Consider the following 23,446-nt stretch of genomic DNA (forward strand, 5'->3'; position numbering starts at 1 on the left):
CCCATGTTGCATACTTTCGATGGACCTTGCTACATTGAAAAAAAAAATGTGATTGCACTTTCGATGGACCTTGCTACATTGAAAAAAAAATGTGATTGCAATCAGATTTTTTTTTCAATGTAGCAAGGTCCATCGAAAGTATGCAACATGGGCACTCCTTGGATGGGGAATTAAATTTTGCATCGAACGAGTACTCTCGCTCGAAATTTGAGTAAAACCTTAGGGAGATAAGTTGAAAATACAAGTTGAAAAAGTAGTTTTATTATTTTATTATTTTTTAATCTTTTTATTTTTTTACCCCCAAAATGGTGAATCATCCCCTATGGTTGACATCATCATCTTGAATCCTATTGGTTCTTATAAAGTTTATTTTGGTTGTACATTTTTCTTAGGAGGCCCATTTTAGACCTCAAAAGTTCTCTAATGAGCCTTGGTATTGACCTAGCCTTGTGCCTTAAAGGATCAAGGGTTTACCCTAGGTATTGTTACTCATGTACCTAGTGCAAAATTACCTTTAATAATTTTGCACATTGAATCTTCAATTTAGGCATTTAGTATGGATACAGGGGTGATCAGAATGATTGACCTATCTTGATTGTAAACTTGTTCTCTCACCTTACCAAGGGGACCTCCACTTAAAGCCTTGGGTTATAGGAGGAGCACTACTTGCAAAACATGGATTGAAATAGCATGTCCATTCTTCTTTACCATATTTAACATTTTCCATGTCACATTATCTCTTTCGATATCATCTCCATTCTCTGTGTTAATTATCATTGGTTCAATCAGATTTGGCACTATCTTATCCACATCCTTGACTCAAGCCAAAAAACATTGCCCTGGTGGTTGATGCAGTTAAAAGAATAAAAAAGCGTAAGATGGCCACAATGAAAGAAAATGAAAAGTTAAAATGCAAAAAATAGTCGGGACATATGTTAGCATATGGGAAAAACCCTAGCATGAACTCTACCTACCTCATTATCCATCACTCAGTTCCTCAACAATTGATGCTCCATCTCATCAAAATGAACCCTTGCATGTCCCACCTTGATGAACATACACTATTCATTCACTGCAATCATTCACTACCATACGCTATTCTAAATGAGGTATGTTGATACTTGCATGGAGGCCCGAATTTGGAAAGGAGAAATTACAGATTGTTTGAGGGCAACAAAAGGTAAGGTAAGACTGTTTCGGAAGGTTGTTAGTGTGCAGCAGAGGTCTGTGGTAGGCCACAGGCCTAGCCACTCCAAGACAGGCCAACGTGGAAGTGTTAGGGGCTGCCATATGCTCAGAACAACAGCATGAGGAGGCAACCATCTACCTTGACTAGGCCGCAGTTCATTAAGGTTGTTCAAGGCATGTTTTTGGGGCATGATTGTTGGATTGTTGTAGGTTACAATGGGACAACAGCAAGCACGGTGATGCAAACACAAATGGGACAACAAGCAATCATAAGAGTAGCAATGACATATGGCAACCAAAGCACATTGTGACATGGCACAACAATGCTAAACAATGGGACAGCAGCATGGTGCTGCAAGGGACAACAACATGGTAAGTGGTACAGCAGGACATGGTGCTTGTTGGAGCTTGGTACTTGGGACAACAAGCTATGACATGGCACAGCAATGCTAAACATTAGGACAACAACAAATGCAATCATGGTGGAGCATTGTGATAAGGGGCAGCATGATCTGAAATGCTACAACACAATGATGGGCGTCATGACAAAGTGAAGTGTATCATGTTGTGTGCAGCACTTGCTAGTATAGTACAGTGATATTAAATGCTACAATGAGATGCAGCATGATGGGCACCGTAAGGTACAGGATGAGGCAGCACTGGTAAGTGCAGCAAGATGATAAGGTACAACAAGATGTTTCAGTACCGGAAGGTGCAGCAGTATGATGTGTGCAGTATGGTAATGAGGTCCAACATAGTGATGTTGGGTGCAGCATGATGCAGCACAGTGAGGTGCAGCGTGATGACGAGGTGCAACACAATGATAGGTGATGGAGTCACCTTGGAGAATCAATTGAAGCATCATGTCTTCAACTGAGTTTAGCTACCTCATGTATCATCTTCTTAGAGATGATCTATGCTATTATAAGTCAAAGTGTTGACTTCTGTTTTAAATGTACTATCTCTCTCTCTCTCTCTCTGCTGAACTATTAAATAACATATAAGAAGAATTGATCAAGGGTTTGTCCCTGGCTGCGCCACGTCTTGTGTCCTCTTGTCTTGGCTTGTCTTATGCGATCTATGTTTATATTCTATCTGCAATTTACTTTAACGCTGATGTGATTGCTAATCTGGAAAAGATATTGAGCTAACTGTAAAATTGAAATAAATTGCTCTAAGCATAGAACATACCTAAAATTAACAACATAAGTTAGCATGTGGGCAAAATCCTAGCATGAACTCAACCTGCCTCATTATCCATCACTCGGTTCCTCAACCGTTGATGCTCCATCTCATGGAGATGAACCCTTGCATGTCCCACCCTATGAACGAAAAGTTCTCTCATATTAATGGGTAAAACAAATGTTAGATCATAAAAAAGCAAGCTTTAATCCTTGAGCCATGCACCAAATTTTATAAAAATAAGAAGAGATTCTTTCTGGGTTTTCCCCTTGAAGGGGTTTTTCCCTAGCTTGAAGCCTATATTTTGTGTCCACTATTTTTTTATGATCGATGAAAAGAATCTAACAAAGAACTATAAGAAGATAACCTAAGATCACCAAAAATTATTAAGGATAAGGAGAAAAGTTTAAATAGTTGCCCTACTACATTCTCCAACACTTTCATCAATGGAGTAATTGAGGAAGAAGTGTACATAGAGCTACCTCAGGGCTTTGATGTACATGAGAGGGAATCTCGTGTTTGCAGACTGGAGAAGGCTTTGTACAAAAAAGCACCTCGGGCTTGGTATTCTCAAATTGATGGATATCTAATGAGTCTTGGTTGTTATAAGTGAAGATTGTGATCTTGTTATTATATGACTTGTTTCTGACAGAAGGACTTCCGTGACAGAGGGAACAATAGTGGCAGTAGCATTTGCTTCCATGATAGAGGAAGCAGTCAAGATTACCACAGGAAGCCCTGCTTCAATATCACAGTAAGTTGACCTTTGAGTTTGAGATGAAGAGTCTAAATTTGATGCATTACTTCCTTGGTCAAGGAAAGTATACTATTGAGATCCTTCTATGAGTGGACCATTTCAGATAGCAGATATGCTTCAGTAACTTGAAAGCAGCAGTGGCAGAGGGAGCAGCGAGGGTGACTAGAGAGCAACTGTGGACCGTGGTGATGGATCCAATGAAGGAAACCGATCAATTTATGGTTGAGCCGAGGCATGCGACTCGTGTTGAGGCATCGACATGGTACATTTGGGCATGGATTGAGATATGTCCCAAATGGTGAAGTACAACTATAGGGATATACATATTCATATAGGGCAAAGAGTGTAGAAGGCAAGAAGAGCACATCAAGACGTTGCTTCAGTTTTGGGTTCTGCAATGATATCCTGGATGAGCAAGAAGCAAACATTTTTCGCACTCAACACTGCAAAGGTTGAGTATATTGCAGCTAGTTTTGGAAGGTTGTGAAGCAGTGTGGCTTCGGATGTTGCTCGTAGAATTGTTTGATTAGGTGTTGAAGACAACTGTGATGACAGGTTGAAGCACATTGAGATCAAGTACCACTATATCTGAGACATGATACAGAGGGAGCAGTAAGGCTCCAATGCATTTCTACAAATGAGCAGGTTCTTGACATTTTCGCAAAGCCTTTGTCCCAAGATGAAGTTTGTATACTTCATGGACAAGCCTGGAATGGTTGAGAATGCTTCCCTCGGTTAGAGGGAGTGTTGATCTTGTAGCATCAAGGGAAAATATTCTTCCTAGGTTAAGGGTATTGACCAAGAGCCCTATAATGTGGCTAGGGAGATTGGCCCAGAGATCATCAAGGCCTAGAGTGCTCCCTCAATCAGAATGTTTTGACCATATTACCAAGGATTACTTGGCTAGTGAGTAGAGTGAGTGCCTCAAAGCATCAGGCAAGTGTTTTACCATTCAATAGCATGTGACGACATGAGGGAATGGTAAATTAGATCACAGTTTCACCATTGGTCACGGGTACTAACCTGGTTCCAAGTGACGACTTGGATAATTGGTGACCCAGGACTAGTCTTACTCCGGTCAGGGGGTGCCCGACCATATCGCCAAAGGTTATTTGGCCACCAAAGGTTATTTGGCTAGTAGGTGACTAGATCCATTTGCAAAGGGGATTTGACTAGTGGGTAACTGGATCCTTTGCATGATGCTACAGGATGCTTTCCACATGGTTTTGGAATAGAACATGAAGTGGATGGCTACATTAACATAGCAATATCTTTAATCTTTTCTTGGGATGGAGAAACTGTTCAGCAAAGAGGACATATGAGGAAGTCAAGGTGAATACCTCCATAGCTAAAAGGGAGTGTTTACTTTTGGGTAGTTGCAATCGGTATTCCCGAGGTATAAATCGGCCCATGAAAAAGGAGGGAAATTAAAATTTAAAATTTGAATTAATTCTTCAAGTCGGCCTCAAAATACCAAGTCATCCCAACCAAGAGACCTACCCCTTGGGCACCCCAAAGTCATTATAAAAGGGCATTAGCCCTTCTCATTTCAAATATATCAAACCAACTCTTCTTGTGAAAGCGTCAAACCAAGGAGTCGTAGATCACAAGTGGAGGACGAATTTGAGGTCTATCTTTCTGAATTTGGAAGAGAATCTACCCTAGTGAAGGAAGTCGAGTTGCTAATCTAAGGTTTGGTTTGTTGGACAATTGAAAGAAGGCTAACATGAAGGGTTCTTGGGGCTGCCAAGTTTGTTTGTTGTTGGAACAAAGGAGTCCAAGGCTCTGTGTCTTTTTGTGGTAGGTCCAAAGCCCTAAAAGAGGATAAAAGCCTCAATTTTTGTGAGAAGAAGGTTTTTGTGAAAGGATCGAAGCCCTAGAGGAGGCCAAGATGTTGATTTGGGGTAGCATCAGATGTGCTCTAGCCATGAAAATTGGTGGAGAGGCTAAAGCATATGAGATCTCCAAGACCCATAAATGGTTTGGGCAGATTCTAACCGGTTTGGGAGATATTAAAATAATTAATATTTTTAATGGAGTTCCTAAGTTTAGATAAAATATTAATGGGTATTAATATAAAATTGGGTTAGAAGGGTCCAAAAGTCATGGGTCAAGCCAAATCTAATCTTAGCCGTTGATTAGAGATTTAATCTCGGTCGTTGATGGACCAACAAGAAAAGTATAAGAAGAGGCTTGAGGGTCAGTTGGAGAACACACCAAGTTGATCAAGAATTCGATTTTCTGGGGCAAGGCTTGCTGAGGAAATCGAAGGAGTGATCAGCATTGCAACTGAGGGGCAGTGAATGCAGTGGCAGAGAGGCAGAGATAGTACCGGGAGCATCAACGCAAAAGCCAAGAGAGGGTTGACGCAGAGCCAGCTAGAGGCCACGCAGAAGCAGCCAGAGGCCACACAGAAGCAGCCAGAGGCCACGCAGACGCAGCCAAGAGTTGCGCAGAGCCTGAGGAGGGCTAGTGTGGGAGACGCAAAGGCTCCAGAGGCTGACGCAGAGCCCAGAGAGGCTGACGCTGGGCTAGAGAGGCTGACGCAGAGCCTAGAGGTTGACGTTGGGAGATTTTGTGGGGCAGATTGGGGCTGATATCTGTCTCCAACTGATAGGTACTACTGCCGAGGGCATTCTCTGTTGGGTGAGTCATTTATGGCACCCAGATTGTATTCTGAAACTACTTAATAATAAAACCCTCAGGTAGTTGCACCGGTTTTCCCGCATTGGGTTTTTTCCAGGGACATTAGTCCAAAAATAACGGTGTCACTTATGTGGTTTTTTTCCTTCAGTTGATGATTTGTATGTGTTGAGACTGTACTTGTATTTATTTTTAGTATTTACATGGTAAATAACTTGTTAATTAATAGAACAAGTAGGAAGAAATAAATCAGAGAGTACAGGAAGGATTTCTAATAGTTAGACTTAGAAATTCCAACATGGTATCAGAGGGAGGTTGCAGATCACAGGATAACTAAGGGCATCAACCGAGCAAAGCAGTAGCAGCAAAAACAGTTGTCCCGAGTGACAAAAGTTGTTCCTAGCGGAAAAGCAGTAAGGAAGGGGTGAACGTAGTGCCTGCGTCATTAGTTCGAGCCTGGAAGAGGATCAGCACAGTGCAGAGAGGAGCAGACCTGACCTACGCAGTGCCTAGTCATCTTTCTCGTCAGGAGGGATTGACGCCCGTGGCCAGGAGGTGCAGATTTTGTTGGTGTCGGGATTGCGCAGAGCCTAAAGGATCTAACCTTCAGTTTGCCAGGGCATAGGAGGTTGTGGGTAAGTTGCGAAGTGAAGCTGGTGGGGTATTGTGTTCAGAACAGTACCTAACAGGGAAATACTAAGGAGGAGGGAGTTGCTACTGAGGATTTCTAGCCAAGAAATCCGGATCAGTGGTGCAGCTGCACTAACAATCAGAGTGGGGGCATCTCGACATTGGCAGAGGGTTTCCAAGAGGGAAATCGAGGCTCAAAGGGAGTCACACTGAGAACTTCCAGGAGGGAAGTAGAGAGGCGCGGAAGAGTTGAAAGAGGAGCAGCGAAATGGTAGAGAATGGGGTTAGAGATCAAGACAGACTGGACGGAGCCTCAAACTTCATAGTCTTGAAGGCCAGGATCTTGTCCGTTCTAGACAAGAATCGTCTCAAGCACTTCGCCTTGAACAACGATCCCAGTTGACTGGACTGAGAACGAAAAGTACGAGGAGGCAATGGCGAGGGCCAAGAGCATCATCCTTGACGAGGTCAAGGACCATGTAGTACCACATATTGCCGAAAAGGACATGGTAAATGCGATGTGGGAGGCCCTGACGAAATTGTATCAGCATACTTCCGTGCAGAGGAAGATGCTACTAGAAAATCAGCTGCGATCATACCAGATGCAGAAGGGAGAACAGATAGACACCTTCCTCAGTCGATTGAAGGTGATCCAGGATCAACTGACTTCCATAGGGGCCACGCCGAATGAGGAGATGTTGGTGAGGAGTTCATTGAACGCAGTCTCAGAGGAATGGGAGGTATTTTTCTAGAGCATACTGGACAGGTCAACCCTTCCAGATTGGGAGGAACTGTGGGCGACTCTTCGTCAAGAAGAGATCAGAAGGCTAACCAAGGTGGGAAGCAGCGGCAAGGGGGTCAGAATCAAGAAGGAGGAAAAGGAGGATGCTGCCCTAGCATCTGAGGGAAAGCAGGAGAAACGGAAGAAGAAGGACCTCTCCAAGGTCAAATGCTTCCACTGTGGGGAGCTGGGTTACTATGCGAGCTAGTGTTTGAAGAAGAAGAGCAAGGGAAAGGCTTCTAAGACTAAGGTTACGCTAGGAAGGGCGGAGAAAGAAGTGGAGACAGATGATGATTGTGCCATGAGTGCTCATGCGCCACTTGAGAGGAAGTGGGGTGACATCGAGCTGTAGTCTGACAAACTACAGGCGATGAGGGGCAGGATCCTTGAGGTACCCAACCTCTTGGATTATACCTTGCTACGAGAGCCCCGAAGAGGAGTAACAGGACTGGCAGATGTTGGTAGAGACAAATGCGGATAAAGCGACAGAGAGTGCTGCAGTGCAGGAGTCCTGGGATAGCAGGTTGTAACAATGCGAGAAGCATGGGAGTGTTGCACCAGTGCAGGATGGCACAGAGAGGTGTGCAATGGTGCGAGATGCATGGAGTTGTTGCAGCAGCGCAGAGGTCAGTAGAGGGAGCACTTGTTAGCGGCAAAGGGAGCTTCAGCATTGGGAGAGTCTCTACCCTGACAGGGATGTCAGAGTTGGGTGGATCAGTTACTTCCTTCTCGGTAACTGGGTTGCAGTGCAGCAGTTAGCAGTGGCAGTGCTATGGCCAGCACGATGCAGCATGAGGAGAAGGGGATGTAGTGCTGGGTATATGGACTAGCAGCAGCACAGATGCAGAAGGAGTTGTCGTATGGATGCAGCAGTGGCAATGGCAGGGCCATGGGCAGCAGTACATGATGTAACAGTGTAGAGGATGTTGGGCGGGGAGGCTTAGCATCAGCACAAGGACTGATGCTGGATGATCAGGGTGATACTCAATGAGGAATATTACTAGAGCACAGTTCTCGGTAAGAGGGAGTGTTGATTTAAGGTAGCATCAGATGTGCTATAGCCATGAAAATTGGTGGAGAGGCTAAAGCACATGAGATCTCCAAGGCCTAGAAATGGTTTGGGCAGATTCTAACCGGTTTGGGAGATATTAAAATAAATAATATTTTTAATGGAGTTCCTAAGTCTAAACTTAGGAAAATTAAAATATTAATGGGTATTAATATAAAACTGGGTTAGAAGGGTCCAAAAGTCATGGATCAAGCCAAATCTAATCTTAGCCGTTGATTAGAGATTTAATCTCGGTCATTGATGGACCAACAAGAAAAGTATAAGAAGAGGCTTGAGGGTCAGTTGGAGAACACAACAAGTTGATCAAGAATTCGATTTTCTAGGGCAGGGCTTGCTGAGGAAATCGAAGGAGTGATCAGAGTTGCAGCTGAAGGGCAGTGAATGCAGTAGCAGAGAGGCAGAGAGAGTATCGGGAGCATCAGCACAAAAGCCGGGAGAGGGTTGACGCAGAGCCAACTAGAGGCCACGCAGAAGCAGCCAGAGGCCACGCAGAGGCAACCAAGAGTTGCGCAGAGCCTGAGGAGGGCCAGCGTGGGAGACGCAAAGGCTCCAAAGGCTGACCTTGAGCCCAGGGAGGCTGACGCTGGGCCAGAGAGGCTGACGCCGAGCAGACACTGGGCCAGAGAGGCTGACGCCGAGCAGACGCTGGGCCAGAGAGGTTGATGCAGACCCTAGAGGTTGGAGATTTCGTGATGCAGATTGGGGCTGATATCTGTCTCCGACTGAGAGGTACTACTGCCGAGGGCATTCTCTGTTGGGTGAGCCATTTCTGACACCTAGATTGTATTCTGAAACTGCTTAATAATAAAACCCTCAGATAGCTGCACCGGTTTTCCCGCATTGGGTTTTTTTGGGGACATTAGTCCAAAAATAACAGTGTCACTTGTGTGCTTGTTTTTCCTTCAGTTGATGATCTGTATGTGTTGAGATTGTACTTGTATTATTTTCAGTATTTACATGGTAAATAACTTGTTAATTAATAGAACAAGTAGGAAGAAATAAATCAAAGATTACAGGAAGGATTTCTAACAGTTAGACTTAGAAATTCCAACCCAAGAGCCTCAGTGTTGAGAGCATAAAGGACCAAGACCTTAAGAAGGCCATCCGAGGTAGAAAAAGGAAGGTTGCAGTAGAGAGAAGGTGTCTAGGGTATTACCTATCTATTGAACAAGATGGATACATCGCCCAAGTTGAGAAGTTTTGAGGTCTGTTTGACCACGTTTGACTAGCACTATGATTTTTGGTCTAAGTTGACCAAGTCTAACTTATGAATATCGGATTGTACTTTCTTTGAACTAAACAAATTTCTCCTATAAAAGATTGTTGGGGTTTCTCCCTAGTTTGGGTTTCCCAGGGCAAAATTTTGGTGTCTACTATGCATGACTTTTCTATTGTGATCCTTTGCATTTATCTGTTGAATTTTTTGAAGAATAATTGCTTAATGGTGTTATAAAGTGTCAAAGTTATCACTGGAAGTAATTATTAGTTTTAGAAAATTATGCTTGTGTCATTAGCACTAGAAAATCAAAAATTTAAACAATAATTCTCGTAAATAGGCTTAAAAAGAATTTTCCCTAACTTTATCTCAAGAGAGTTGTTTGGTTTTCTTCACAATAGGAAAATTCATGTAGTCAAAATAGCACAAGAAGGACTATGCATAACAAAAGAAAAAAAACCAACTTTGATGATGAGATTAGACTTAGCTAAGGTGAGCTAGTTAAATAATAGGATTATTTTATTCAAATTGGGATGAGGTCTCAAGTAGTAAATTGAATAATGGGGTACAATTTCTCAACTTTCTTTGTTGTATTGGTTAATGGGTCAACATCTAGTTTCTTCTATGGATGTCCTATGCCTCCCTTCTTATTCATGTTGATTGCAAAAGGTCTGAGTAGAATGGTAAATGCATTTTGTTACCCACCACTTCGTGGGTGATATCCCCAGGAGAAATTTTTCTCCATGATGAACCTCAGTCGGCAGCCCCTTGCAGCCTCCTACTAGCTCGTTGTGCCATTTCTCTGCCAACTAAGCCAGCCATGTGGTCCCTCACCCACCTGTATTGATCGTATGTTTGAAGGTGGGCCTCCCGAATCTAAAAGTATGTCTTGTCATTTGGTAATTGAGTATTGGGTTTACTTATCATGGATACTTCTGGGTATGGATTGATGGGGGGATTTGGCGAAAAGGGTGGGTTTAGTTTGTGCTCTTGTCCCCTTGATCTCTTTTGGATGTTACCCTTGGATTTTAGTCCCGTGGGATCTCCTTTATTGACCATTTGGTTCTAGGGTGGTACTAGTGGGGAAACCCCGACTTTGGGTGTGTGGCCCCACTCCTTTATCCACATATATTACTCCCTTTCTACTCACTATACCCCATTCATCATTTCTCCCACATGGGTCCACATTTCCTTTCTGGGTACACATAGGGCCAGCCTCCCTATCCCCTTGCCCCCACCTTGGGTCAGGCCTGGAGTGATGCCCCAGAGGTTGAAGCAACTAAAAGAAAAAGAAAAAAGCATAATTGGCCACATTTAACGAGAAATTGTACCACAAAATGCAAAAGATGGCCAAGACAAAAATAATTAGCACATGGGAAAAAGTCAATACATGAGCTCTACCCTAATCCATGGTCATCACCCTGGTTCCATAGGCCCTAGATGAGCCTACCTAAAAGGGGGTAATCACTGCATCATGCTCGTGTCCTTTGAGACCCGAGCAATTAATGAAATAAAATTCATAAAAGGCAAAAGGCATATAAAAAGGGTGGAAAAATCAAGGTCGAGGCACCTCGTGTACCACGATTGCTCCCTCCTACACATTACATACCCAGGCGTGTGCTTCCTCTTATCCAACTACCCCTATGCCCCAATATGTGGCCCAAGGTTGCTCCTCTCATTCCCTATTCCACTCCACTTATTTATCACTTGCCACCCCCATTAGAGGGATGTACCTTAAACATACTATCCCCTTTAAGGGTTGAAACCGCCTAATAAGGTACTTGGTTAACCCCCTTTGGAGCTTGGAGACACTAGCACATGCCAAAGCCCACTACGAAAGGGCATGCCATTATGAAGTGCCCACTTTGTTATCCATGATTTGTAAACTCTTTTACCCGATTATTTTAATGACTTGTTGTGCTAGAGGCCTAGGTGACGCATTGGATCTTATGTAGGATTGCAGGTGGTTTCCATTTGGGTTTGGTCTCCCTATACAGGATCCTAACCCCCAGAGATCTACATTGGCACATATAGGGTGTGCATAGAGAGCCATTGGCCTCCATAGCAGCAGACAACACTCCAAGGATCTTCATTGATGCTCAGACACTACTAGTGATCCACTTTTGGGATGATGGTGATATGCTTGGTACATTATGCCTAGCAGGCCCCCACAGGAGCCCCACGCTCTTGGCAGGTGTCCCACGACTTGTACGACGTCATGGAAGCATTCATTCAACCACTTGAACCCTTGCAGAGGATCTACAGGCATCTTCAATTCATATGGAGACCCATGGGGTCATTTATGTGCCCTCAGACCCACCAAGAGCACCACATGCCTACTATTTGGAGAACAAGGGGCCACCACCTTGTCCATCATATTCCAAGGAATTTATTCCTTAGTATGGCACTTCAGTACATTATTAGGCCTTTGGAGGGCCCCACGACATGTACATATTATTATTTGGCCCCTTGTGAGGCTTATTTTTACACTTGTGAGCTAGTTTGGTGGGCTTGTCACCAATAGGGGTTTTATTTGCACATTATTTTATCATTAGGGGCTAATGTAGGCCCATAGGCTAATTTGAACTCCTTAGGAGGCTATATATTGATGTTAGATATATTCATTTGGATCATCACTTGATTTGGGATCTCTCTAATCATAGAGAACTTCACATTTTTTCCTTTGAGGATATTTTTTGGAGATGGATGAATTTTGACGCATGGATTTGGGCTATTTTTCTTGTCTTGGAGCTTTGTCTAGCAAACGACATTCTGGTTGGATATATTCTATAATGTTGTAACTAAATTTTGACGTTGTTATTCTTGTTGCTGGATAAAATTAGGGCTAGTTGTTGCATAATTGAAATGTGAAATTAAGCATGTTTTAGCTAATTTAATGTATGGGTCAATGTTATATGAACGAAATGTCCTAGAGATTATTTGTCTCGATAAGCTTGCATCATTTGCTTTGAAGTATAAATGCTTGAAGGTCAGTTTTCTTTTCTTTCTCTCAACATTGGATGAAGTTGACTTTTCGTGCCTCCTTGATCAAGAAACCAAGTTTTTACTCATCATCATCCTTGACCCCATATCCCCAAGTGAATTAGGCACTGATCCCTCAAAAAGGGTGATCATTTTAACCCTCTTTTTACCCTTTTCCCCTTTTTCCCTAGGTCTAGCCCCATTAGGTCACCTAGGGCATCAATTTCCCAGGAATTGACCTAAGGAAAAATTTCGATCTCCTACAGGCTACTACGCTAGTGGGTCCCCTCCCTCTCCTCCAAATTTGAGGCAATTCTAACTGTGGAATTTCCAGGAATCCCAAGCCCTAGCTCTAGGATCGAATTTGCCTAAGCATCCCCAAGGCTAGACCTCAACAAGATCAATTCAACCTTTTGAAGTAAATATTCTTGTTTCGTCCTTTCCTTTCACCTTGTCCAAGATAGGAACATCATTGGTTGCTACATTCCATCCCCGAACCTGCACTGGGTCCGCTTGGCCCTGTGTGGTCCCACTTCTCAATAAAGATTATTTGTCAAGGACCATTTGGGAATCCAAGTTTCCCAAGGGTTATAGGGATTGAGAACTGCGTCTATAAGCTTATTCCTTCTCTATCAACCCTCCAATCTTCACCCCTTACCCCTGGAGGACCAAGTCCCTTGCCTAAAGAGCAAGCAAGTTCCATTCTTCACTCCATCCTTGGAAAAGGGTTTCCAGGGTCACTTTCCACCTATCCATTGGCATATACTTTACAAGTGATCCCTACACTACCGAGACTCCTCCCATCGGTGAAAGTCTGTAAAGGGCAGGGAGACTTAGCTGTGGTGACAGTGGGCTAAGCCTCCACTGTTGCCCTTAACCTAGGAGTTGTGCTCTTAAGAACGCGTTTGAAGTCCCCTGTTAGTTTGAGTGGTAACATTAAGACGTCGTTGTCGGGGACACGAAACGTGTGTTTTGTTCCCCATACGACATATTGACATATCATTATTGGCAACTCCATGGGAAGAACGAAGCCCTAGTTCTTCATTGAACTTTAAGGTCAATGCTTGTAGGGTGAAGCAAGCATTTTTCTAGGCATCTTTAATTTCGCCCTAGCAACTCCTACATGTCTCATGTATACCTCAAATAGGGTGTCATTCTATCGTAAATTACCCGCTTTGGACATCGCTAGCATCCCTGGACATCCTAATCATGTCGCGAGAAGGATGCTACGTGGGATGCCCGTGTTTGATTGTGATCCACTCTCCACAATTAACCACGTAGAAAGATTTAATGCACATGCTTCAAGAGAGAAGGTTGTCCACCAAGATGTCCTTATGTCTTTATTCATGGGATCTCTCTGTGGTCATAACTCATGGCTGCATAATCATGAACCTAGGAGCATCTCATCCATGGAAGAGTTCGTTGATGGCTTTCTTAGACATTTTCAAGTACACCCTGCATTAAGCATCCAAGAGGAAGCCATCATCGAACATCATCAAGACATTAAGAATCTAGGAAATGAGAAAGAAGACGGGTCCTCCTTGGGTCCGCATGATGAAAATGATGATTTTGAGGACACGTGTGCTGGGAAGGATGAATTTATAGAAAGTGAAATTGAGACCAACCCTACCTTTCTCAAGGAGATTACTCACGATGAATCCTCTTTTGAAAACCTTGAGAAAGATGATCCCATTAGCCCTTCAAAACATGACATTGAAGATTATTTCCACGTTGAAAAGGAGAAATGGGAATTGTTGGTCCTCAATTTGATTATGCTCCCATTTACGAGACCGACAAGGAGGATGAGGATGAGATTGGTCTTCCCTTCCCCTCAGGCACTATTTATGATGACATACCCAATGATACCCTTGGGAAGGAAAATCTCCCTTTTCCTTTGCATGAAGAGGGGCAATTGGGAGGGATCAATTTTCCTTTTAGGAGAGACCCAATCTTTGAAATTGATAAGGCTCCCACTTCTTCTAGTATGATTCTATGTTCAAATCACTTGAGCCTTTCATTTATGATTTTGGGAAAGCACAACCCGTTGAATACATTACTTCTTTCTCCCTTTTTCCTATTGGTCATCATCTCGAGTCTTCATCAAGTGATTCCCTCACCCTTGGTCATATGATCTCAATTAAATGTGAACCCTTTCCCCCTCCTGAGTATAGTGTCAAGGAAAAGCCCTTCATCGATTATACTTTTCCTCCGTGGATGCAACCTCAGGGTTTTGATCACTCCATAGTCTCTCCTCTCCATTGTAATCATCATGTGCAACCTACTTGTGTTTCTCCATCTCGTCAACTTCCCTTTTCTATTAATCATAACCCAATGAAGGCCATAAACCATGACATAAATAATAAGGACAATGGTGGAAATGATATGCTAGAGGTTTCCATCCATCAAAAGTTTATGAGCTTGGTTGTTGACATCTCTATATTTTGGTTGTAAGAGAAGAACTCATGGACTAGATTACATCCTTTTCTTACCTCCTCTCACATAATCATCCATGTGTTGGCATCATATTTTCCCACCTCCCGCCCACAGCATCCTCCATGTATTTGGGTTTGCATTTACTTTGGGGTTTGTTGCATGAGTAATCATACAAGCAGGCATATTTATATTGACTTGATGATATGTTGGTTGCATTGGCTTTATGATTACACTTACTATTAGCATTATCACATGCATGTTCGGGTAGGATGCATTGCATGTTGATTTTTGCATTAGAACTAACGTCATATGATGTTTCTCATGATAGATTAGATTGCATTTAGGTTAAAAAAAAATTGCATATTTTATTTCTTGTTGGTTTATGGGCTAACATTAAGCATGAGTGATCATCAATCACTGTGAAAAACATGTTTCCCCGTGGCTTCGATCTTTGACATGTGCAGATAACAGGTCTATGGTGACCACAATATTGTTGGAGTTCTCGTGACCTCCCATTCGAGCAGCCTCTTCCACTTCTTCGAGAGATCACGTCCCAGTTGGATCCATATGTTACCCACCACTTCGTGGGTGATATCCCCGGGAGAAATTTTTCTCCATGATGAACCTCAGTCTATAGCCAACAGCCCCTTGCAACCTCCTACTAGCTCGTTGTGATGTGACATTTCTCTGCTCCCTGAGCCAGCCATGTGGTCCCTCACCCACCTGTATTAATCGTATGTTTGAAGTTGGGCCTCCCGAATCTAAAGGTATGTCTTGTCATTTGGTAATTGAGTATTGGGTTTACTTATCATGGATATTTCTGGGTATGGATTGATGGGGGGATTTGGCGGAAAGGGTGGGCTTAGTTTGTGCTCTTGTCCCCTTGATCTCTTTTGGATGTTACCCTTGGATCTTAGTCCCGTGGGATCTCCTTTATTGACCATTTGGTTCTAGGGTGGTACTACTGGGGAAACCCCGACTTTGGGTGTGTGGTCTCGCTCCTTTATCTGCATATATTACTCCCTTTCCACTCACTATACCCCATTCATCATTTCTCCCACCTGGGTCCACATTTCCATTCTGGGTCCACATAGGGCCAGCCTCCCTATACCCTTGCCCCCACCTTGGGTCAGGCCCGGAATGATGCCCCAAGGTTGAAGCAGCTAAAAGAAAAAGAAAAAAGAATAATTGGCCACATTTAGCAGGAAATTGTACCACAAAATGCAAAAGATGATCGGGACAAAAATAATTAGCGCGTGGGCAAAAGTCAATACATGAGCTCTACCCCAATCCATGGTCATCACCCTGGTTCCATAGGCCCTAGATGAGCCTCCTTTATCATTCAGGAACCCATGATTGTCCCAACCCCTGGAGGGCAATGAACAGTCCTACCTAAAAGGGGGCAATCACTGTTATATCTTACACATCATGCTCGTGACCTTTGAGCCCCGAGGAGTTAATGAAATAAAATTCATAAAAGGCAAAAGACATATAAAGAAGGGTGGAAAAATCAAGGCTAGGGCACCTCGTGTACCACGATTGCTCCCTCCTACACATTACATACCCAAGACATGAGCTCTATCCCAATCCATGGTCATCACCCTGGTTCCATAGGCCCTAGATGAGCCTCCTTTATCATTCAGGAACCCATGATTGTCCCAACCCCTGGAGGGCAATGAACAGTCCTACCTAAAAGGGGGTAATCACTGCTATATTTTACACATCATGCTCGTGTCCTTTGAGCCCCGAGGAGTTAATGAAATAAAATTCATAAAAGGCAAAAGACATATAAAGAAGGGTGGAAAAATCAAGGCCAGGGCACCTCGTGTACCATGATTGCTCCCTCCTACACATTACATACCCAGGACATGAGCTCTACCCCAATCCATGGTCATCACCCTTGTTCCATAGGCCCTAGATGAGCCTCCTTTATCATTCAGGAACCCATGATTGTCCCAACCCCTGGAGGGCAATGAACTGTCCTACCTAAAAGGGGGTAATCACTGCTATATCTTACACATCATGCTCGTGTCCTTTGAGCCCCGAGGAGTTAATGAAAGAAAATTCATAAAAGGCAAAAGACATATAAAGAAGGGTGGAAAAATCAAGGCCAGGGCACCTCGTGTACCACGATTGCTCCCTCCTACACATTACATACCCAGGCGTGGGCTTCCCCTTATCCAACTACCCCTATGCCCCAATATGTGGCCCAAGGTTGCCCCTCTCATTCCCTATTCCGCCCACTTATTTATCACTTGCCATCTCCATTAGAGGGATGTACCTTAGACATATCCCTTTAAGGGTTGAAACCACCTAATCAGGTACTTGGTTAAACCCCTTTGGAGCTTGGAGACACTAGCACATGCCAAGGCCCACTACGGAAAGGCATGCCATTATGAAGTGCCCACTTTGTTATCCATGATTTGTAAACTCTTTTACTCGATTATATTAATGACTAGTTGGACTGGAAGCCTAGGGGAAGCATTGGATCTTATGCAGGATTGCAGGTGGTTTCCATTTGGGTTTGGTCTCCCTATACGAGATCCTAACCCCAAAGGTCTACATTGGCACACATATAGGGTGTGCATAGATAGCCATTGGCCTCCAAAGCAGCAGACAACACTCCACAGATCTTCATCGATGCTCAGAGACTACTAGCGATCCACTTTTGAGATGATGGTGATATGCTTGGTACATTATGCCCAGCAAGCCCCCACAAGAACCCCGCACTCTTGGCAGGTGTCCCAAGACTTGTACGATGTCATGGAAGCATCCATTCCACCACTCGAACCCTTGCAGAGGATCTACAGGCATCTTCGATTCATATGGAGACCCATGGGGTCACTTATGTGCCCTCAGACCCACTGGGAGCACCACAGGTCCACTACTTGGAGAACAAGGGGCCACCCCCTTGTCCATCATATTCTGAGGAATTTCTTCCTCAGTATGGCACTTCAGGACATTATTAGGCCTTTGGAGAGCCCCACGACATGTACATATCATTATTTGGCCCCTTGTGAGGCTTATTTTTACACTTGTGAGCTAGTTTGGTGGGCTTGTCACCAATAGGGGTTTTATTTGCACATTATTTTATCATTAGGGGCTAATGTAGGCCCAGAGGCTAATTTGAACTCCTTAGGAGGCTATATATTGATGTTAGATACATTCATTTGGATCATCACTTGACTTGGGATCTCTCTAATCATAGAGAACTTCACATTTTTTCCTTGGAGGATATTTTTGGAGATGGATGAATTTTGACGTATGGATTTGGGCTATTTTTCTTGTCTTGGAGCTTTGTCTTGCAAACAAAATGTTGGTTGGATATATTCTATAACGTTGTAAGTAAATTTTGACGTTGTTATTCTTGTTGCTGCATACTGCTAAAATTAGGGCTAGTTGCTACATAATTGAAATGTGGAATTAAGCATGTTTTAGCTAATTTAATGTATGGGCCAATGTTATATGAATGAAATGTCCGAGAGATTATTTGTCTCGATAAACTTGCATCATTTTCGTTGAAGTATAAATGCTTGAAGGTCACTTTTCTTTTCTTTCTCTCAACATTGGATGAAGCTGACTTTTCGAGCCTCCTTGATCAAGAAACCAAGTTCTTACTCATCATCATTCTTGACTCCATATCCCAAAGTGAATTAGGCACTGATCCCTCAAAAAGGGTGATCATTTTAACCCTCTTTTTACTCTTTTCCCCTTTTTCCCTAGGTCTAGCCCCATTAGGTCACCTAGGGCATCAATTTCCCGGGAATTGACCCAAGGAAAAATTTCGATCTCCTACAGGTTACTGCACTAGTGGGCCCCCTCCCTCTCCTCCAAATTTGAGGCAATTCTAACTGTGGAATCTCCAGGAATCCCAAGCCCTAGCTCTAGGATCGAATTTTGCCTAGGCATCAACAAGGCTAGACCTCAACAAGATCAATTCAACCTTTTGAAGTAAATATTCTTGTTTGGTCCTTTCCTTTCACCTTGTCCAAGATAGGAACATCATTGGTTGCTACATTCCATCCCCGAACCTGGACTGGTCCACTTGGCCCCGTGTGGTCCCACTTTTAAATAAAGATTATTTGTGAAGGACCATTTGGGAATCCAAGTTTCCCCAGGATTATAGGGATTGAGAACCTCGCCTATAAGCTTATTCCTTCTCCCTCAACCCTCCAATCCTCACCCCTTACCCCTGGAGTTCCAAGTCCCTTGCTTAAAGAGCAAGCAAGTTCCATTCTTCACTCCATCCTTGGGAAAGGGTTTCGAGGGTCACTTTCCACCTATCCATTGGCATATATTTTACAAGTGATCCCTACGCTACGGGAACTCCTCCCATTGGTGAAAGTCTGTAAAGAGCAGGGAGACTTAGTTGCGGTGACAGCGGGCTAAGCCTACACCGTTGCAATTAACCTAGCAATTGTGCTCTTAAGAACCCCTTTTAGGTCCCCTGCTGGTTTGAGTGTTAACACATCTAAAAGGGAAGGTAAGGGTATTAAAATGAGAAATCATTTTCCCTCGTCTCATTTACTATTTGTAGATGGTGTGGTTTTGTTTGGCATGGGAACAATTAGGGAAGTACAAAACTATAAAGAAGTCATACAATAAGGCAATAACGATGTAGGTGAATGTTCATAAATATTCAGTGTTATTCAATGGCCTAGAGGCATGCTTAGATAGTTTGCTCAGATATTGATGTGGGGTTAAAATATCTAAAGTTTTATTTCAAGCCTACTAACTAGATATTCAAGGATTGGAACTATCTTTGTGAAAAAAATGAAGAGAGAATGACAAACTCATGCTACTAGTCGTTATCGAAGGTTGGCAAGCTGATTTTAGTCAAATTAGTTTTGGAGGCAATGCCTATTTATTGGCATTTTTTAGTTTACATGCCAAAAGGAATGTTAGAAAAAAAAATAGAAAAGGTGTTTTAGCTTCATATGAACAAGAAAAAGAGAAAGGGAAAGAAAACCATTGTTTAAGTAGAAAAACTTTTCAAAACCAATGGAAGGTAGGGATTAGAAAATATTCATCTATTTGAACAAGTTTTATGAAATGTCCCCTATGGATTAATTTCCCAGTGGAGGACAAAATAGCCTATCCAACCCCGTAGGCTATAGTCTTTCATAAAGGGGGAACCCATCATCCAAAGTTTTCGTGCAACATTGGGTAAATTTTGGGGTGGCTAGGGCAAAAACCCAAACTTGGGGTTGCACATGAACCCCTCACATTAGATTAAGGAAGAGAAACCCCCATGAAGAATCTATAAATAAAGGGGAGATGGAACCATTCTATCATCATTGAATTGGATTGAATTGTCTCTATTTTCTTTGAGCCTAAAACTTGAGGATTTTAAGACCCCTTCTTCTTGTTTAGTTTCGATGGAGGTGATCCCACCCTAGCTAATTTCCTGTCTAGTTTCGGTGGAGGTGATCCCACCCTAGCTAGTCACTTCTTTTCTTTGTTCTGGCACAACATATTCTCTTAGAACCACTTAGATCTAGCTGGCTAGCAAGGTCGAAGCCTCAGATATTATGATCTAAGCACACTCAGCCCTAACCGTGACCCATAGTTGGTTAAGGTCAAAAAGGGTATCTAAAGTCATTATGTGCTTCTTTTAGGGCAGCAACACCCTTTCTCTAGCAACGACGGCAACTGGTTTTTATGCTGAAGTGTGGATCTATCAAAAAAGACGAACTAGGTCAATTATGTTTTCAAACAAGCTAAAGCCCAGAATTAGACTTGTGACCATCTCAGGAAGAAAATCATCTGAGGCAGCAAGTTGTCTAAATCTATAGGATTTCCAAAATCAACTAAGGTCACACTTGGTCAACTTCTTTGTGGCACCAAGAACGATCTGAAGTAGTTATGTCTTGACCTAGGGTAATTGAATAAAGCAGAAGTTATATATACCGCCCAGAGGTCCCAAAGGACTGTGAATCATAGGCAGGGTCTCCATCGCACCTAGGTTGTAGACTTGGAACAAAGAATGTGAAATACAGGATGAACAAGAGATTTAGATTTGTGGCAGTAATCAAATCTCGCACCTAGGTTGTAGACTTGGAACAAAGAACGTGAAATACAGGATGAACAAGAGATTCAGATCTGTGGTAGTAATCAAATCTCACTAGAACATCACATGCTATCACAAGTGCATGAAACAATGAGTAATTAGTGTGTTTCTTGCCATTGACATTATGCAGTGAGCTATAATCTTATAATCGGTGTAGTCACAGTGGGATTGGATAGGTAACTGAAGTGTTGAATATTGATTTTGAAATTAGAATTATACTTTGGATTACTGGTTGGAGGAATCTATTATTCTGTATTGAATTTTCCTTGGGTCCTAGATTTGGTCTATGGCTAACCAAGCATACAAACACACTAGGAACCCCAACATAGTACTTTGCATAGCATAAATCTACAGCATTGAAACCAATAAAACACACTAGGAACCCCAACACACAATAATCTGCACAACAAAAACCCACGACAGTGAAATCAATAAAGTACATAGAGATATTAAGCCCAAAGCTCAATCTTTATTATTCCATTAATAAACAATCATGGGGCTCTTGTACCAAGGATCATGGCCCTTCAGATCACTAGTACAACTAGTATACATAGTATACAGTTAAGGCTTGCAATTTGTTCCATCAAATCTACAATCTTCCCAACATAATAAGAACAAAATACATGACTTGTTGTATCCCTCCTTTGCTTCCAACCCTTTCTGCCCTATTGTCCTTGGTGTACCTCATTGTCTTTTGCCTCCAATAACAACAAAGAAATAGCTCTAACTCCTTTGTTCAAGCAGCGACTTACAATGGCTTTTATCCTTCAAAGTCACTACATAACCAGCTCCAAATGGTTCAGCTACTCACAGTAGATTTTATCCTTCGAGATCATTGTATATAGGCCCTCAAACATTGTTGTCCAATCCTCCTTGATGAACAGACTTCAAGAAATGTACTCAACAACTTCTTCCTTCTTAGAACAACAATATCATTATGCCTTGCTAGCCTCTACACAAGTTTGAGGCAACTCGATCTACTCTTGCAAGCCACCTAAGCCCTTCAGCCCCCCAGTTCTATTGTCTACAACCCCACAGCCTCTTTAAACAAGCCTCAGCCTAGCCTTCCAGAGACCTTGAGGCCTTTCGGCCCTACTCCTAGAATCCTGTAGCTTTTCGGCCCTGCAACTAGGGCTTCAACCTATCTTGGGCAGTGAATTGGGGGAATCGAATTCTGAGAGGTGAAATGGTCTAGCAGAGACCTGAGACGGGGGAAGGCAGGAGATATTTTGCATGATATTTGCACATGACAGAGGAGATTTTTCCTTTTGCAAACCTGGTCGATTCTAGGAGTCTAAGAAGAAGGAAAATGGAAGGTTGGGAGAACAGGGGAGGCCAAATGGCAGGAAAAGGAGAGCCCTGTTAGCAGGCCCTAACTAACCAGAAGTTGGGAGGGAGAACAGTAGAAAAGGGGAGGAATTGGACCAGGAGGGGGCAAGGCAAAAACGAGAGGAAGCACAGTGGGAGTGAACAAGTAAAGAGAGGAAGGATTCATCATTAAATCAACATCACTAGAGGATAATCAGGGAGATTACAACAATGGAAAGGAGGCACAAGCTCAAATGTGAGTCATCAATTGCACGAGAGTGGTAGGGGGACCTGTAGCAATATAGGTGAGTTACGTTGAACCAATTAAGATCTTAGAGACTGGATGTTATTGTTTTGTTGTGCTTAGCTAGTGCCCGAATGCTAGGGTTACACTGATAGACGGAAATCATTCCAATCGGATCAAATGGGATTGTGGATGCATATCCTTAATAAACTTAGGCTGGAGAACATGCTCACTAGGCAGCACTACGTCCTCTTTTTTTCACCTGATGTGCCCAGAAATTCGGGCATTAACACCTCCCACACACAATTTGATTAAGTAATACACTTCTTGCCACGCTTTGATTGACAAACAACCCTCCGTAGCCACCCTTGCTGAATTAAAATGTTTTAGGTGCCATGCCCTGTAGCAATAGTGCGTAATGGCTACCTGAATCTGTGGCTACATTTTTCATCTTTGTTGCATGTAACAAGGAGCGCTAACTGAAATAAGACTCTCTGGTGGTTACTGCAGATAGTCTTCCTTATTGCACTCTATAGTCAATATATCTTTAGATTCTAAGTATGAAACTAGAAACGGAGGAGCAATGAAAATGGACTAAGGATGGAACTGTGACCACTGGATGCCTGATACTGGGCTTCTCATTGGTTTCCCAAAACCAGTAAACTCTGGATACCCAGCTTGGGTGGAGCTGCTGAGTTAGTTCACCAAAACTAGTAGGCTCTGGACTCGCAGCTTTGGGTTGAGCTGCTAAAGTCATTTTAGGGTGGAGGCACATCCCTGCATTCCCTGAGTTAATAACGGGTGGGGATTTAGGCCTCTAGAGTCACATATGAGCTGAAGGGTTAAGCAATTACATACAGGGTGGAGGCACATCCCTGGATTCCCTAAATTAAACATGGGTGGGGATTTTGGCCTATGGAATCCCTGTGCTAGCCTACAATCA

This window comes from Pinus tabuliformis, chromosome 7 (assembly GCF_031772625.1).
Source record: "Pinus tabuliformis cultivar Carrire ecotype Pingquan chromosome 7, CPIR1, whole genome shotgun sequence".
NCBI lineage: Eukaryota > Viridiplantae > Streptophyta > Pinopsida > Pinales > Pinaceae > Pinus > Pinus tabuliformis.